The 19,301-nt window shown below is 39.4% G+C and overlaps 1 long non-coding RNA gene across 1 annotated transcript; it reads left to right on the plus strand.

The window, feature by feature from the left end:
• Window positions 1–1,730: 1,730 nt before the first annotated feature.
• Window positions 1,731–17,513, plus strand: LOC149684731 (uncharacterized). Its single transcript, XR_016383980.1, has 4 exons — window positions 1,731–1,980; window positions 2,041–2,155; window positions 17,003–17,276; window positions 17,496–17,513. It is a non-coding gene; the product is annotated as an uncharacterized LOC149684731 (long non-coding RNA).
• The last annotated feature ends 1,788 nt before the right edge of the window (window positions 17,514–19,301 follow it).

Below are 19,301 nucleotides of genomic sequence, written 5' to 3' on the forward strand. Positions count from 1 at the left end.
CCTTGCGTTTTTTATTAGAGTTTTCTACTGAATTACCTTCCTCATGATTGTTGTTCCTATTTGGAGTACCAACTAAACATGGGGTTTCGATTTTTTTCATCTAAGCTAATTGAATTGTTTGAAGTATTGGTAACCATGATTATAGACTTATTCTTCATTAGGGGCACTCCCCACCCACCACGGAGACCAACACGGGGATCCTAAACCTAAGATCAGGGCTATGTCCCTAATGTACCCGGGCACAATCCACCAAGGGAGGACACCTACTTGACCAATGCCATAACATGGCTAGCCGATTGATCTAACCTGGTCACGTTAGACCGCCTGTCTACCCCCAGCTAAAGGACCAAAGAGCAGTGTTGCAGTGAACCGCCCGCAGGAGGACCACCACTCTGGCCCCAGGACTCCTACCGCCAAGGCTACAGGGCGCCGCACTCGGCGAATATGCGGGCAAAGCTTACGCTAAGCTGAAATTTACGCGCTTAATTTAAAGAATAATTAAAATTTACTATTAAAGAATACCTGATGCTGTAAGGGCATATAAAACTCTAAGAACACTTAAAAGCGGTAAAGGCATAACCTAAGGGACCTAGAACTTACACTGCGGTTGGGAAAAGAGACGCACTAGCATACGTTACACGGGTGTTAATCTTCTATTGGTGGCCGAACTCACCAAAAGGGCTAACGATAGAAAAAGCGGCTATATGCATACAGACACGCGCGAGTAACTAACCCTGAATAGACAGCGAATAATGTCAACTAATTTTGGTCAAAGCTGTTATGTCTTACTTTTCTCGTATTATTTTTTAGACGTTCCAAAGTTCATCTTCGTCGCCTGTTGTGTGGGTTTCGAGGATACAAAACCAGCGATACGTTCCCGAGTATGTGAACTACAAGAAAACGAGCGGTCGATTTAGCGTGAACGTTTGGGGTTGCATCGGCGATGGATGAGTGGGAGTATTGCAACCAATTGAGGGTCGTCTCAACGGCAACGCCAATATAAATATCTTGAAAAACTTCATGTTCCCTTCTATGGCAGCAATGTATAATGAAGACGACCGCGACCGGTATTAATATTAATAAACTAATCATAATTCTTTTCCAACTTAAAATATTGTTTTAATGTATGGTTTCAGCAGGACAACTGCCAGCCCATACGTCTCGAATCGTTGCAAGATATCTGGAAAACAATGGGATTGACGTTCTGGACTGGCCCGCTCTCTCGCCCGGCTTAAATCCGATCGAACCCATGTGGTCTTGCATGGAGAAACGAATACCCGCGAATATGGTCATGGCAGCTAACAATGCTTTGCCTCCTAATTTTATTCAGCTTTTATGTCTGTCGTTTATAAAAAGATTAAGAATGTGTTTAAGGGCTAGGGGAGGGCCAATAAAATATTAAGGAACAGTTGAAAGAGACAGTCTTGTTTTTAAAAGTTCAATAAAGCTAACGAACATTCTTCAGTTTGAAATCTGAGGAAGTCGTGTTTTTTGCCTATTTTATTATTAATGTGTTCCACTTTTTAACAAATTGTTATATTTGTCACAACTACTTTTCAAATTGCGCGCCACAAAGAAAATGCACATTCCTAATGCTAGAGGTCGCTAGCAGACCAAACCCTGATAACAAATATTGTTTGATATTTGGTCGACTCATCCGGGCAGAGAGAAGGCTAAAAAGAAAACAGGCATTCGCCAGAATAGAATGTCACCAGCTCGGGTAAGACATGTTTTGATGTAGACCTTAACTTCATTTATATTTCATTTCAATAATAAAGTTTAGTAATTTTCTTTAATAACGAGTCTTCTTTTCGCATTACGACAACCACAAACACTACAAAATAGGCGACGGAGGCGAGATGCGGAAAACAATAAATATTCGACATTTACTGAACTTCAACAAAGTCTACACAGAACCTTAGGCCTTGACCACAATGGCACAACCTACGCCTCCTACCGTTGTCTACGCTACTACGTATGGTCAATGTACTCAATTTGATCCAGATGCAAAATCTTTAACTTCATATTATGAAAGTTTAGAACATTACTTCACGGCCAATAAAATCACCGACGATGCACAAATGTCATCTATTGTATTGACCTGCGTTGGAAGTATATCAATAAAAACTGTCTTTGTAGACAAAGACGGGAAGAAGTAAGAGATAAGTGTAGAAAATTAAATGCCTGAAGTAACAGATATTCAATTTTCACTTTTGAACACATGATTATAAAACATCAATTATTTGAAAAAATTCTTATCTTAGTTTTTTTAACCAAAATTACTTTAGTAAAAATATTTTAATATGACACTTGTATATCATTTTAAAAATAATACGCGTTTTCCATTTTAATAATAATAATAATAAAGGCTTTTATTGGAGCAATCATTAATGATTAACCTTATTTACAATGATGTCCGTACTTTTATGTTAATAAATTTAACGTATAATAGAATTTAGAAAGGTTATTGAGTAATAAAAGTAATAAATTATGAGGAAGATTTATGTTAAACGTTATTGCGCGCGGCATTTTTGAAAACCTTCATTGAATTTAGGGCTTTGGTCGCGTTATCTAGCTCGTTCCAGTGCTTTATGGCCTGGAACTTAACGCTCTTGTCTCTATGGCTCGTAAAAATTTCTGTATAAAAATTATAAATATCTCCACGCGTTCTTATTTCAGTGTTTCCCTCCGGAAACCAGTTAAGGATATATTCAGGGAAGAAGCCGTGTTTAACTTTATAGAAAAAAATTAAAAGATCATAATGGTAGTCATATTCCGGGGTGCTTATATTCGCGACATTTCTGGCCAGGATTGCGGAAGAATATTTACGAATATTGGATATGAGCTTTGCGCACGAAGTATGCAAAGATCTTAGCTTAGATTGATTTGCCTTGGATGTGTTAAAATAAAATATTGGAATATTGGTTTCACACACGCATTATATGTCATTCGTATGGTATCAGTATCTGAACTATTCTGAAGGGGCCTCAGAACCCAGAGTCTTGTGTGAACTTTCTTGGTCACATATTATATATGATTGGTCCATGATAACAGTTCATCGACCCATAGGCCCAAGTATTTATACTTCTTGACCCTATTAATGGTGTTATTACACAGAGTGACTATGCAGTTAGCTTGATTTCTCATTTGTTTGTTTGGCGATAATAACATAAAATTAGTTTTCTCTACATTTAGTATAAGACCTTTCTTTAGTAACGTGTCTTTTAGATTTTCCAGGTCAAGTTCAACGTTTCTGATTAGCTGGTTCATATTTTTATACGCGGCCACCAGGGCCGTGTCATCGGCATATTCCTTTGAGTTGGAAGATCTTAGGGATTTATATAAATCCGTTGTATAGACGTTAAATAAAAGGGGACCCACGACACTGCCCTGAGGAACCCCGTGCTTAATAAGCAGCTTTTTCGAGTAATGTTCGTTATGATATACTGTCTGCTAGTCTATTTGATAGATAAGATCTAAACCATTCCAATACTGTACCATGTATACCGTTCCGTTCAAGGTCACTTATAAGTACTTCGTGCTGCACCGTGGCAAAAGCTTTAGACATATCGATGAACACGATCATAACATACATACCCTCATTAAGGTGTTTTAGGACAGTCTCATAGAGATCAAAAATACGAGTAGTAGTGGAATGCTTAGATCTGAAACCACTTTGATATTTATACAGTGCCTGCCTCTCTTCTAGATAGTTATACACAGTATTATATAAGATCCTTTCACATATGAGTGAAAAGGCAGGCAGGATTGAGATTGGACGATAACTCTTTGGATCCCGCACATCCCCAGATTTATAAACCGGGACAATCTTAGCCATTTTCCATTGATTGGGAAAACGTCCCGAAGTCAACACCATATTAACGATTTTGGTCATTATCTTGGCAATTATGGCTGCTAGACCCTTAAGCAAGGCCGGACCCAACTCGTCAATCCCACATGCCTTATTTACATTAAGCTTTTTAAGCATTTTAAATACATCATTTTCAGACACAAGCGGAAATTCAGTTAGAGGAGGTTCCAATTCTTTTGTAACCGTGGTACATAATTGGGTCGTACTTGTATGGCTATCTTTGTTTTGATTATTTTTGGAGAGCAACTCTTCCGCAATATTTATATAGTATTCATTTAATGCATTTACTATGGCATTAGGGTTTTCCTATATATTGTCCTTATGCTTGATTTTAGTAATTAGATTATTAGGTTTTGACTTAAGGTGGGGTTTAAGCGTCTTCCAAACCGTAGCCAAGGATTTATCCTTACTCAAGTTATACTTGAAGTAGCTAGTCTTACTATTAATTATTAAACTATTCACCAAGTTTCTTTGTTTCCTATATAGTTCTGTGAAGACTTCTTTCAACTCAGGGATTATTGATTTTGTTTTATATCTGTCTCGGATGTGCATTTGAGATTTAATATACGGGCTTAACCATGGATGTTTTACAGTAGGGGTGAATTTTTTCTTAAATGGGGTGTGAATATTTAAATGTTGTTTTACGGTATGTATGAAAATTTCTAGACCTTGTTCGGGGTCAGTAAAGGTAGATTCGATTTTTGTTAGGTCAGTGTGAAGATATAAATAAGTCCATGTCCATTACCATAAGATTTCTGCGATTTTTCAATGATTTAACTATTTTTGGACAACATTTTTTCCTGATAATGTGAATGAGGTCGTGGTCCGAGACACTACAAGATTGTACCTTAGTCGTTAATATACGGTGTGGTAAATTAGTGTACACATGATCTATTAGTGTTTTCGTCTCGAATGTGATTCTGGTTGGAACGGTTATCATCTGCTTATATTCCCTTAGTGTTTCTATTAGCAGTTTAGTTTTCGCTGAGGGGGTTTGTGCATTATGTCGCAGTTGGTGTCCCCAAGTAATATAATCTCCGTTAGGAAAGGCTGCTTTGTAGTTCCGTAACAGTGTCTGCCATATTTGTTAAAAAAACCAGCAAAGTTATCAATTAAATAAATAGACAATATGTTTTTTAATATACTAATCAAAGGTTTCTTGTTAGAGCATTGTAAACAATTTAATCAGTCGTTCTAAAATAAACAGAGTAGCAACATGCTTGCATTTTATCCGAGTCTATTTAGTTTATAGCAGTAGGTCATACTTGAATAATATTGGCCATAGGTGGTATATACATGATGCCTATAAACAATTTACCGGAGTTCCGATATGAAAGTTCAACCCATATTGCCTCCAGCGACGAGTTTATTGGTCTAGACTCTAACTGGATCTGTGTAAGGTTAAGTGGCAGATTTGACTTAAAATAAATTCCAACACTTCCACCTCGCAGTCCCGGCCGGTCCTGTCTCTAGAACGTATACCCTGCAATTTAATCAGTCGTTCTAAAATAAACAGAGTAGCAACATGCTTGCATTTTATCCCGAGTCTATTTAGTTTATAGCAGTAGGTCATACTTTAATAGGTTATGGGTCCAGTACGTGGTTAGTGCGGATTTTATGAGTACACCGTTTTAGTTTGAGGTTAGCTATTGTAAGTGGGACGATATGGCAGACGGTACTACAGTGAAGTTTAGCAAGTTAAACGGTACGAATTACCAAGTATGGAAATTTCGTATGGGGATGCTTCTCATACGGGAAGACATCTGGGATGTAGTATCCACGCCTGCACCATCTCCCATCACGAATGATTGGACAAAGAAGGATTGCAAAGCAAGAGCAACAATTGGTCTTCTGGTGGACGATAATCAGCTGAACCATATTCGGTCTAAAACTACGGCCCTTGACGCTTGGACGGCATTGAAGAATTATCACGAGAAGAGTACGCTCTGCAGCAAGGTATTTTTATTGAAACGACTCTGTCGCAGTCAACTCAGTGAATCCGGTAATATGGAGGATCACCTCGACGCAATGTTGGACGTCGTTTCCCGTCTCACAAGTTTAGGCGAAACTTTAAAGGAAACTTTGATTGTGGCTTTTACTATGCAGTCTTCCTGAGAGTTACGAGACTAGGGTTATGGCTCTGGAATCACGGCCCGATTCGAATTTGACATTGGGATTAGTCAAAGGAAAGTTGATCGACGAGTACCGAAGGCGACAGGAAAGTTCCAGTAAAGGGAATTCTTTTGAAGATAAACAAACTGCTTTGTCATCTGTCGAAAGGAAGAAACACAAGGGTCCAAGGAAGCCTACGTGTTTTGGATGCGGTAAAAAGGGTCACCTGAGAAAAGACTGTTGGGTATTGGCCAATAAACTTAAACATGGCGGTAACAGCGGAGAAAAACCTAGAGCGAATGTAGCACAGCGATCGCAAGAGGAAGAACAAGTTGAAGAATACACTTCCAACTTAGTAGCAAGCCTTACGCTAACTCATGGTACATCGATTCAGGCGCATCTTGCCATATGACCAACGACAAACGGTTCTTCGGGAAATTCGATCCCTCCTATAATGACAAGGTATACTTAGCTGATGGAACTACTTTGGAAGTCTCTGGACGAGGTTCTGGGGAACTACGCTGTCTAGTGGATGATTCCGTAAAAATTGCTGTTTTCCAAGACGTGTTGTACGTACCAATGCTTAAAGGAAGTTTAATATCCGTACGGAAGCTGGTCATGAACGGATTACAAGTCAGGTTTTCTGGAGACAGTTGCTCCATTATAAAAGGCGAAGACCACGTCGTTGCTACTGCGTCCTCAACTGGAGAGCTCTACAAGCTCAATATGAAGAATGAAGCGCTATTTGCCAAGGAAGACGACAGAACGTTGCTCGAGATGGCACGGCGTTTGCTAACAGACGCGAAGTTGGATAAACGGTTTTGGGGCGAAGCTGTAAGAACTGCATGTTACTTGCAAAATAGGCTACCAAGTCAGTCGCTCGAAAGGACACCGTATGAATACTGGTACGGAACAATTCCCGACCTACGTCATATTCGTCACTTTGGATGTCCGGCATTTGCTTTTATACCTGACGAGAAACGCCGCAAGTTAGACGCCAAGGCTAGGATGCTAATTTTTCTCGGCTACGAAGAAGGGTCAAAAGCGTAAAGGCTCCTTGATGCTTCGACAGATCGTGTAATTGCCAGCAGAGACGTAAAGTTCTTGGAATCGCCATGTTCACATTAATCTGTGGATGCAGACGAATCATACTTACAGATTGGACGGGGGACCATTGACGAGACGAAAGGGATGGACGATGCAGAAGTCACCGGCAAGGAGCTCATTGAACGTAGAGTATCAACCCGGCCAAATAAAGGAGTTCCACCCGAGCGTTTCGCAACCGTAATGAATGTAAAGCAGGACATACCAGACGATCCTCGGACTGTCGAAGAAGCTCTCTCAAGCCCTCAGCGTGTCGACTGGCAGATGGCGATGGCAGAAGAACTACACTCTCTTGAAGAATTGAACACATGGACTTTAACTGATCTACCGAAACATAAACAGGCCATTGGCTGTAAATGGGTATTTAAAACGAAGCTTGATGCGCATGGGAATGTCTCAAAGTACAGAGCTCGTCTTGTGGCACAAGGGTTTTCACAGAAGTACGGCTCGGACTACGACGAAGTTTTCGCTCCGGTCGGAAAGCTGGCGACTTTTCGCGTTTTACTTGCGCTGGCAGGTCGCAAGAACCTAAAAATGCACCATTTTGACATCAAGACTGCTTTTCTAAACGGCGTACTAAATGAAGAAACTTACATGAAACAGCCTCTGGGATTCGCAAGTCAAGAAAACCTCGTATGCAAGCTCCACCGAAGCCTCTACGGGCTTAAAACAGTCGGATCGCGTCTGGAACGAACGTCTCAACGAATTGCTTTCATCTGACGGGTTTCAGAGAGGGAAAGCGGATATATGTCTGTATGCAAAGCAGAATGGAGACGCATGGTACTATGTATTTATCTACGTTGACGATGTTCTCGTTGTCGGAGATGACAAGTTTATACAAGCTTTACATGAACGTCTGGCTAAGAACTTCACTGTCAGCGACCTTGAACCACCAAAACTTTATTTGGGAATAAAAGTGGAACGCAACGGCAACGGAATTTATAGTATTCATCAATCAAGTTATATATCTCGAATTCTGAAACGCTTTCAGTTGGAAAATGCTAAGCCAGAAAGGACTCCTATGGATACGGGATACTTGAAGAACGACGTGCAACGTGAAGATATAGCAATGCCTGAAAAGGATCGTTATCGTCAAGCCATTGGCTGCCTTTTATACGTAGCGACATGAACAAGGCCGGATATCGCAATTAGTATATCCATATTGAGCAGGAAAATAACTAATCCCAGTACAGCTGATTGGACGGCGGTGAAACGCGTCATGAGGAAGTCAAGAATACAGATTGAAATTGGGAAATAATTAAAATCATTCGAATGACATTTATGGATACGCTGACGCAGACTATGCCGGAGATCAAAATGACCGGAAGTCAAATTCAGGATTTGTCTTTCAATGGTACGGAGGGACTATTAGCTGGGCCAGCCGCAAACAGGAGAATGTAGCCCTTTCCTCAACAGAAGCGAAGTATGTTGCGCTAGCTACAGCTTGTCAAGAAGCACTATGGCTCAACTATTTACTTGAAGATCTAAAGCAGCCACAAGTCTCAACTAACATCTATGAAGATAATCAGAGCTGTTTGAAGATGGTTCAAAATGAGGCGATTTCGCCACGCACGAAGCACATTGCGACTCGTTTTTATTTTGTTAAAGATTTACATAACATATTTAACTTTGTCTATTCTAGGAGAGCGGTCGCTCTCTTAGATAAGACTTGATACCGCCTCTAATGCTAAAGGAGGGTTCTTTGATTGGCCGTAACCTTTTTCGTATTGTGTTTGCTGCTTTTAAATTTTGCCAGTGAACTAAAATTTGGGCCCTAATTATGTGGTTAAAATTTCAAAGAGATCCAACTAAAAGTTAATTCTATAAAGAATAAAGTTGTTAAGGGTGGTTTTAGAATCCATAAAATGAATCCGACATTTGGTGAAAGATACAATATTCTTCCATAGACATAACAAGGGAATTTTATAAAAAAGAGGATTATGTCAGCAGACATATAAGGAAAACGATTCATTCGATACGTTTGGGAACCATCTTAAATGAAAGAGAACAGTTCAATGTAGCGCCTTTTTTTAGATTCATTAAGATCAATTAAGTTAAAGTATTGATTTTTATCATTATTAACACATACTTTGACTTACGTTGTTTTGGGTATTGGAATTACAGCGTTTTAGCACTGTTAGAGACACGCATTTTAGCCCTAATTTTTTATATTGGAATTACGGCGTTTTTGTCGTGATTCACGCCGTTAGAGGGATATTAAGCAAGAAAAACATGGCTTTTGAGCTCTTGTAGGTGCTTTGCCCGGGTGCTTGTAGGTGCTTGTGGATACTTGTAGGTGCTTGTGGGTTCTTGTAGGTACTTGTAGGTGCTTGTGGGTACTTGTAGGTGCTTGTGGGTACTTGTGGGTTCTTGTGGGTACTTGTAGGTGCTTGTGGATACTTGTAGGTGCTTGTGGGTTCTTGTAGGTACTTGTAGGTGCTTGTGGGTACTTGTAGGTGCTTGTGGGTACTTGTAGGTTCTTGTGGGTACTTGTAGGTTCTTGTGGGTACTTGTAGGTGCTTGTGGGTACTTGTAGGTGCTTGTGGGTACTTGTAGGTGCTTCTGGGTACTTGTAGGTGCTTCTGGGTACTTGTAGGTGCTTGTGGATACTTGTAGGTGATTGTGGGTACTTGTGGGTAGTTGTGGGTACTTGTAGGTGCTTGTGGGTACTTGTGGGTGCTTGTAGGTACTTGTGGGTACTCGTAGGTGCTTGTACGTACTTGTGGGTGCTTTTATGTACTTTTGGGTACCTTGCCCCGGGTATCTTCGGTGCTTGTAGGTACTTGTAGGTGCTTGTGGGTGCTTGTAAGTACTTGTGGGTGCTTGTAGGTACTTGTGGGTGCTTGTAGGTACTTTTGTGTGCTTGTAGGTACTTTTGTGTGCTTGTTGGTACTTGTGGGTACTTGAGGGTGCTTGTAGGTACTTGTGGGTACTTGTGGGTGCTTGTAGGTACTTGTGGGTGCTTGCCCCGGGTACTTGTGGGTGTTTGTAGGTACTTGTGGGTGTTTGTAGGTACTTGTGGGTGTTTGTAGGTACTTGTGGGTGTTTGTAGGTACTTGTGGGTGTTTGTAGGTACTTGTGGGTGTTTGTAGGTACTTGTGGGTGTTTGTAGGTACTTGTGGGTGCTTGTAGGTGTTTGTGGTGTTTGAAGGTACTTGTGGGTACATGTAGGTACTTGTGGGTACTTGTAGGTACTTGTAGGTACTTTTGGGTACTTGTGGGTGCTTGTAGGTACTTGTGGGTGCTTGTAGGTACTTTTGGGTACTTGTAGGTACTTTTGGGTACTTGTGGGTACTTTTGGGTACTTGTGGGTGCTTGTATGTACTTGTGGGTACTTGTGTGTGCTTGTAGGTACTTGTGGGCGGTTGTAGGTACTTGTGGGTGCTTGTAGGTACTTGTGGGTGCTTGTGGGTACTTATGGGTGCTTGAAGGTACTTGTGTTTACTTTTCCGGGTGCTTGCCCCGGGGACTTGTGGGTGCTTGAAGGTACTTGTGTTTACTTTTCCGGGTGCTTGCCCCGGGTACTTGTGGGTGTTTTTAGGTACTTGTGGGTGTTTGTAGGTACTTGTGGGTGCTTGTAGGTAATTGTGGGTGCTTGTGGGTGCTTGTGGGTGCTTGTAGGTACTTGTGGGTGCTTGTAGGTAATTGTGGGTGCTTGTAGGTACTTGTGGTTGCTTGTAGGTACTTGTGGGTGCTTGTAGGTGCTTGTGGGTACTTGTGGGTGCTCGTAGGTACTTTTGTGTGCTTGTAGGTACTTGTGGGTGCTTGTAGGTACTTGTGGGTGCTTGTAGGTACTTGTGGGTGCTTGTAGGTACTTGTGGGTGCTTGTAGGTACTCGTGGGTGCTTGTAGGTGCTCGTGGGTACTTGTGGGTACTTGCCATGGGTACTTGTAAGTACTTGTAGGTGCTTGTGAATGCTTGTAGGTACTTTGCCTTCTCCATAGGATTAACATTACACTAAATTTTGGATGCTCGTAACTCAGGTTATATCGAGGGGCTAGCCACTTACGAAATATGGTGTACAAGCCTTAAGAAAGATATTTCAATATTTCGAGAAATATCGTAATATTGAGAAATAATGAGAAATAGCGGAAATATTGGGAAATAATGAGAAATAGCGGAAATATTGGGAAATAATGAGAAATATCGGGAAATAATGAGAAATATCGGAAATATTAGGAAATAATGAGAAATATCGGAAATATTAAGAAATAATGAGAAATATCGGAAATATCGGAAATATTAAGAAATAATGAGAAATATCGGAAATATTGGAAATACGAAGGAATAATGGAAATATTGGAAATTTAAGGGAAATATCGTGAAAAAATTGGAAATTTTAGGAGAAATATCGGGAAATAAAGAAATACAAAAATAATAGTAATACTGAAAAATATTAGAAATACGAAGGAATAATCGAAATATTGGAAATTTAAAGGAAATATAGTGAAAATATTTGAAATTTTAGGAGAAATATCGGTAAATAAAAAAATTCAAAAATAATAGAAATACTGAGAAATATTAGAAATACGAAGGAATAATCGAAATATTGGAAATTTAAGGGGAAATATCGGGAAATAAAGAAATACAAAAATAATAGAAATAAATCGGAAATATTTGGAAATAAGAAATCTGATGTACATTTTTTGGGGAAGTGAGAAGCCCCTCGGGTTATATTAGAGATACGGGGATATCCTTTGATTATGTAATAGTCCTACTTGCCCCTTCCCTCCTTCGTTAACATTTGTTACATAGGATACTCCATATACGGGAAAAACATGGAAAACTCAGGGAAGTTTGAATTTGACAATCTCGGGTCGTCTTTATGAAGTTTTAAGGATATCCGAATTTCATATTTGCTTATAACAATTTTGAGCTAAATGTTAAACGGACACAAATCAGCATTTTAAAAAATTTTGTAAAATTGCCAATTTGGTCCTATTTCTGGAATTTTTAGGGGGGCGCCTCGCGTTTCAATAAATGATTGTAAAAAATTGTATTATGTTAATTACAATAAGAATACAAACTTTTATTGATTTACGTTTTTTTTTGAAGTATCATTATAAATAAATGTCTGATTGAGCTAAAATTATGGTCCCCTTTATATATATATGTTTCTGCTTAGTGCAGATTTTGAAAATGTAAAAGTTTCTTAACATTCTTAATTAAAATGAAGACTGAAGGAACAGATATTAATCAAAAATGTCTTGATTAGAATCAAAACCTAATAAGTATCGATAAGACTGAGGCTATCACTTGTCTGAAGGATCAGATATTAATTTTTCTTTTTAATTGAAACTTAAAGGCATGCTCAAGAAAAAACAACATTCCATTACCGTTTTCCGTTGAAATAAATTATTTTACTGGTAATCAATTTCAAAAATTTACTTATCTCGGCTTTTCGACCACAATTCCATTCCTCGAAAACATTTTATCATTACATTAATTACTTTTGGGAGATAACCTATAAAACAATAGGAAAAACTGTAATAGCGGTCTGTTTAGCCATGATAACAAGCACTATATAACCCTTTCGAGACCAACAGGACCTGAGCAAACAATAGCTTAACCGGCTACTAGTAAGACCAGGGAGAATTGATGTGAACTGGAGTTGAAACTTCATCATGTGCGACCTGCGGCCCAGAAACTCTCCCATAGTCCCAGTGTGTGTAGAACATAATTTTTTTGCTGTTATCTGTCAAAATCTATCTTTCTAGGTAGTGCCGCCTCCACACTTGAATTTTTCATGATATATTAAGGTTTGAACGAACAAAATTCTAGATTACTATTTTCACTACCATGACCCTCTGCTAACTTGAAGCAAACTTTCCTCTCATTTCGCTGCTCATTACCGGTGCCATTCCCTTGACTTTCAGTTCGTTATAACTACTATCATGAGTTTATTTATATCAAACCGAAATATAAAAAAATGGATTATTTTTCCTTTTGTGCTACTTAGAATTTACAAATGTATATAACGTTGTCCCGTGCCATATCAAATAGTCCCTGACCATTGTTAGAAACTAGAGAGAGAAATTCGGCAGTAACACTGATCATGCACTGAACTATGAGAAAGAACAATACGACGGTTGACTAAAGTACACTTGATATTACATCATTTTGCTAAACCGCGAGTAAAAATCTTTCTGTCCCTATTGAATTTGGCGCCATTGGTTTTAGAATAATTAAAATGTTCCACTGCGAAGCGTGCCGGTCACGAATGGGGATGTAACGTCTTTAGGAACCTTTCAAACGCAAAACCATACACGTACTCTCCCAAAAGTAATTAATGTAATGATAAAATGTTTTCGGGGAATAGAATTGTGGTCGAAAAGCCGAGATAAGTAAATTTTTGAAATTGATTACCAGTAAAATAATTTATTTCAACGGAAAACGGTAATGGAATGTTGTTTTTTCTTGAGCATGCCTTTAAGTTTCAATTAAAAAGAAAAATTAATATTTGATCCTTCAGACAAGTGATAACCTCAGTCTTATCGATACTTTTTAGGTTTTGATTCTAATCAAGACATTTTTGATTAATTGTAGTACTGAGCTAATGGTAGCCGATTTGTTAACGAAACCCTTAGATAGAGTTAAAACTCAACGTTTTGTTTCATTAATTGGACAAAATTAAGTTATAATAGATACTTTGAGATAGGGTGTTAAAAAAACCAGCAAAGTTATCAATTAAATAAATAGACAATATGTTTTCTAATATACTAATCAAAGGTTTCTTGTTAGAGCATTGTAAACAATTTAATCAGTCGTTCTAAAATAAACAGAGCAGCAACATGCTTGCATTTTATCCGAGTCTATTTAGTTTATAGCAGTAGGTCATACTTTAATAATATTGGCCATAGGTGGTATATACATGATGCCTATAAACAATTTACCGGAGTTCCGATATGAAAGTTCAACCCATATTGCCTCCAGCGACGAGTTTATTGGTCTAGACTCTAACTGGATCTGTGTAAGGTTAAGTGGCAGATTTGACTTAAAATAAATTCCAACACTTCCACCTCGCAGTCCCGGCCGGTCCTGTCTCCAGAAAGTATACCCTGCAATATCACAGATTATATCGGGGATTGTGTCGGTTAGCCATGTCTCAGTAAGACCAAGAATGTCCAAATTGTTCTCTTTTAGTAAAAATTCAACTTCATGAGTTTTATACTTTAGGCTTCTTATATTTAAATGACCTATTTTTAGGCCGGCATAATTTTTAGTAGGATTGGTACGATATATCTGGTTATTGTCTAATTCTTGGGTGTGATTTTCAATAAGGGAGTCACCCGGTCACACTATGGATGGGTCCTCGTCACTATTATCACTAGAATTAATGGTTTGAACACTAACTCTTTTAATGCTCGATGGGTGAGGCCAATTTTGTAAGTCCCGAATGTTTTTGTCGTGTTTACTACTGCATTCAATAATGAAATCCGTGGACCAGTAGTCTCCATTTTTGTTTATGGTTACATGAGCCTCATTAATTTCAACATCTTCGAGATGCGAACTGGTTTCGGAGCTGCAATTTGAGAGCTGGTAACTAGATTTCGGGGAATTTGACCAAGTTAATAGATTTCTATCATCATTAGTACCCCATATTTTAGGGAAGTCATCTTGTTGGTCTGTTTTGGATATACGACGGCATGAGACCCCAGATGGCCAAAGGTCTGGACTTAATACGTCCTTCGGGTCGCTGCTTGATCTCATTATAAAGTTTTTAAAATTGATCTCCGGATGTTTGGTTTTATATGACTGCCTAATTGCAACATCTGCGATACCGTTATCCACCAGATGTTTGCGCACAAGGGCTTCGCTTGCCCTAACTGAGCAATTACCAATAAAATAGTCCTGGTCTGGTTTGTAACTTTTAATTTGCAAGTTGAGGCCCGTTCCTTTGTCATCCTGCCAGAATGTCTCTTTAATTGTGTTTGGCTACGGGATCTACCCTAAACTTTAGTCCAGGATTGGTGGTCTGGTCTCTCCTTACGTTGCTGTTGTTGGGAAACAGATCGTAGGTTCTTGTTACTGTTATTAACTTTCCCTTGTTCAAGATTCCGAGTCAGGATCTCTGTAAAGGGTTTTCTTTGGAAGGGTTCGGGACAGTTTTCACGGGGTATAACATTTGCAAATATGGTATCGTTTTCTTGCTCTTTAGGTCTGCCTATCGGGGCTAAGAATGGTAAGGGTCCTCTTGTTGATGGAGCTGGCCTGCTCAGTATTCTGTTAACTTTTTCATCAACTACCCCAAAACAATCAGCAGTAGTTGTCTGAATGGTTTGAATTTTATTCTGCAATTCTTCAATTTTATGGCACAAGTTTAGTTCTAATTCATCATTCAATTTGGTAGTAATCTCTTCAAGTTGTTGTTTTATACCCTTAACTTCTTGGTTCACAGTATTTATAGATTTGTCAATTTTCTGAAATGAGACACTTACTTCTTCTTTAAAGTCCGCCATTTCTCCAATAGGATTTTTAGTTTTAATTAGGTCGTGTAGACAATCCGCACAGATCCAGAATATTCCAGGCACAGCTCTTTTAAGCCTTGGCATGTTAGGTGATACCAAGTTGTACAAAACCCACAATATATCATTTTGCCATGCTTTTCACCCGCTCCTTTAAATTCGCAGTCTGGTAAGCAATGTTTCATGTTGTCACGATTGATTAAGCAATAAAATTATTGCTAGTCGAATAGAAAAATTCTAGGATTTATCATTTAAAACTCCGAGTTCGGTTAAAATAAATAAAAGTTAAAAGTCGCAAATTAAAAGTCCGAGTCTAGGCTTAGCGTTTGCAGGAGCGTAAATTCACGTGTCTGATTCCGACGACGACCAAATTTCTTCTCTCAAATATTTCCAATTAGGTTGAGCCCTATAAGGGGAATAAAATGGACAGAAAAACTTATAGCTGATAAAGTAAAAACCGTATCAAAACAAGAAGTGTTCGTTAATTTCAAAAATTTCGAACCTTCAAAAATTGACGTAATGTATAACTCTCTAAAGATCACGATCAATCTACAGTTCTTTTCGACACTAATATGAACATCACAATCAAACTGCCTATGTTACTTTCCGCTTCGCAATATTTCTCATTTAAAAATATGAAAATTAAACTCATAAATCTCAATTCTTTCAGATATGCAAGTATTTGAACTTTCTTTCTTAAAGACCATGTCAGCAGACATGGGCGCTCTCCTCTCCTTTTGGAGTGAAATGAGCGTTTTGTGAGGAGAGACTCAGAAATTATACGATTGTGAGTGGAGGGTGAGTGGGAGTGGTAGGCCTTTAACAAAACAATAGGCAAGAAAATGAGCGCAACAATGTAATATCATGAATTATTGGAGTGAACCTCTTTGCCTACTCGAAAAACTTATATTAAAAGAGCGCGAGTTTTTACGGGCGGTGTAAGAGGGGTGTAAAAGGGGGTGAGTTTGAAAACTATGCGTTTCATAATGGCTCGTGAGTGTGAGAGGTGGGTGGGAGGAAAAATATTTTGGGATAGGGGTTCTCTCCTTCTCGCCTAGTGCTTTAAACTGAACATGAATATCCGATTTCTGATCCGAACAGATCAGATATAATTCCTTCCTTTTAGCTATCGGTTATAAAATTGAAAGCCAGTATCAACTCAGATCAGATGCATTTTTTTAGATAAACATTCGGATTACATCGTATCTGACATCAATACGATGTTGTTGACATTTCTATCGGTTATCTGTGGTATCTGACGTAAAATCGGATTACGTCACGTTTCGCTTGTATCCTGGATAGGTGAAACTCTAATAGGCATTGAGGTGTTCGTTTTTTCATAAAGAAAGGTTTTGAAGGCCCTTTTTTTCAATTAACTAAAATACGCGGTATAGGCCAATATTAGGAAAACGGCTGCGTCCCTAAAAAACTTACGCTCATTGTTATATAGGGCCGTGTTTAGCAGAATCACCATTTAGTTTTCAACGGCGCGTTTGAACGTGAAGTGTAGGTCTCTGTACCTTAGGTATTTGCGCCTCCTAAACGTATTTCGGAACGTTAATGTTAATGGCGTGCGTTAGGAGTGATATTATTGACGTGTCGGAACTTGCTCCTGCCTCTGCGCGATGCTACAGAAGTTATGTGTGGAAGCATTTCAGACTCGAACGCGTAGTTCTTACAGACGGTGTGACCAAAGACTTTGCAAAATGTCTATATTGTGACAAGTAAGTATTGCTTGTTTCCATTTGTTTATAATTCTTCTTTAGTTAGACATGTAGCCCTTCGGTGAGATTGACAAAATAGATATCCAATTTGTTAATATGGTGTTTATGGTAAATTGGTTTCAAGTTTTTTAGATAATTTTATGAAGTGGCGTTAAACATTTTATCTTTGTGTGTCTTTGTCAAAACAAAATATTTTAAGAATGTAAACGCTTTGTTCAGGGGAAAGTATGTTCAGGATAAGAAAAATAACCAAAGTACTGGTAGCATGCGAACCCATTTACTTAAAAAACATCCAGACAAATTGTATATTTGTTGGGGATTGGACGTCGAGGGAAATTGTTGTTGTTTGACGCAAGAACGACTCTGGGTTTAACTGGTTATAAACTCTTTATTAAGTTAATTAAAACATTTAAGTTAATTTCCGGGAACGCTACTGACAACTGATATCTGGGAACTGATCAACTGTGAACTGAGAACTGAGAACTGAGAACTGAGTTTGAGAACTGACAAACGTTATCGGAATGTTATCCGGTTATATAATTAAGGCATCGCGATAAAAAATAAAGATTACAAGAATGACCGCGATGCATAAAAAACATAAGTATAGAAAATAGAATCTGGATATAGATAAAAAACAACCGGTATTATCTCTAATTTACAACAGTCCCTCTTAATATCGGTGGTTTCAATCTTCTATCCAGGGGGTGGTCATTTAATTATTTCCAGTCCAAGGGCTTTGACGCAGAAGAGGTGCTTCGGACGGAACAGGCTCTTTGTACAGACGTCAGCTGGCATTCCCTCTGTTGGTAGATTCCGCAAGGCTATTTGCCCTTCTTCTTCCAGGTCGCTGGTCCATTTCTTTGCTCTGGCAATGATTGACTTGTCGAACCGGGTTGACTTGACGATTTCTTCGAGGGATTCTGTTAATCCTTCCGGGACGACCATATATATTTCCTCCTCGAGTTCGCCATTAAGATAGGCCGTGACGACATCCATTTGGTGGACTTCCAAACCGATTTCCACAGCAAGGGCCATAAGCAGTCTTATCGAGCTGGATCTAATGACGGGTGCGAACGTCTCTTGGTAGTCGATCCCTGGTCTCTGGGCAAAACCTTTCGCTACGAGCCTGGCTTTCCTTTTCTCTACTTCTCCGCTGGGTAAGTGTTTTGTTCGGAAGACTAGGCGATTTCCAAGGACCTTCTGGTTTTCCGGACAGTCAACGATGTCCCAGGTTTCGCACTTGATAAGCGAAACGAACTCTTCCGTTACTGCTTTCCTCCAATCGTTTGCGTACGGAGAAGCCAGGGCTTGCTTCATGGACAAAGGTTCTGATAAGATGGCTAGGCTTGCTGACTCATCGGACAGGGTTTCTTGCTCGTCAGTAGCCTCTTCAGTAGACTCTTCTGAGACGCTCGGAATCATGTTGAACTTTTTCTTCGGTCGTGCGGGTACTCCAGTTCTTATTTTCTTCGGTCTTCCAGGACCTTTCTTCAGAACGAGGGTTTCTGAGGGTTCTTCGAAGACGTCCTCGTTTTCCTGGTCATTAGATTCTTCCGGGGTTTCATCTTTGAACTCCTTTTTGACTTCTTTGAATTCTTCTCTGCCAGACGGTTTTGCAGCGTGTGTAGTGGCCGGGACTTCGATTTCGCCTTTAGCTTTGCTTCCGTATTTCAGGTTGACATCTGGAGTGACGAAATCATCATATCCGCCTTGTTTATTAAATTCTCCCAGGAACTTGACATTGCGACTTCGGTAGATTTGCTTCTCGGACGGAACCCAGAGTCGATAGGCCTTCGAGACTTGAGAATAGCCGATGAAAACGCATTCTTTACTCCTGGCTGCTAACTTCCCCTTCCTTTTATTTTCGTCCAACAGCAAAGCTTTGTCGCCGAAAATCTTCAAATGCTGCAGGGATGGCTTCTTTCCGGTCCATCTGGTAAATGGTCCTTCTCCATTTATACTTCGGGAAGGACAACGGTTTCGAATGTAATTAGCCGTGGCCATCGCTTCTGCCCAGAATGATGG

Source organism: Phalangium opilio, unplaced genomic scaffold (assembly GCF_054372755.1).
Source record: "Phalangium opilio isolate 3A_F unplaced genomic scaffold, DU_Popi_V2 ptg000032l_1, whole genome shotgun sequence".
NCBI classification, from domain to species: Eukaryota; Metazoa; Arthropoda; class Arachnida; order Opiliones; family Phalangiidae; genus Phalangium; species Phalangium opilio.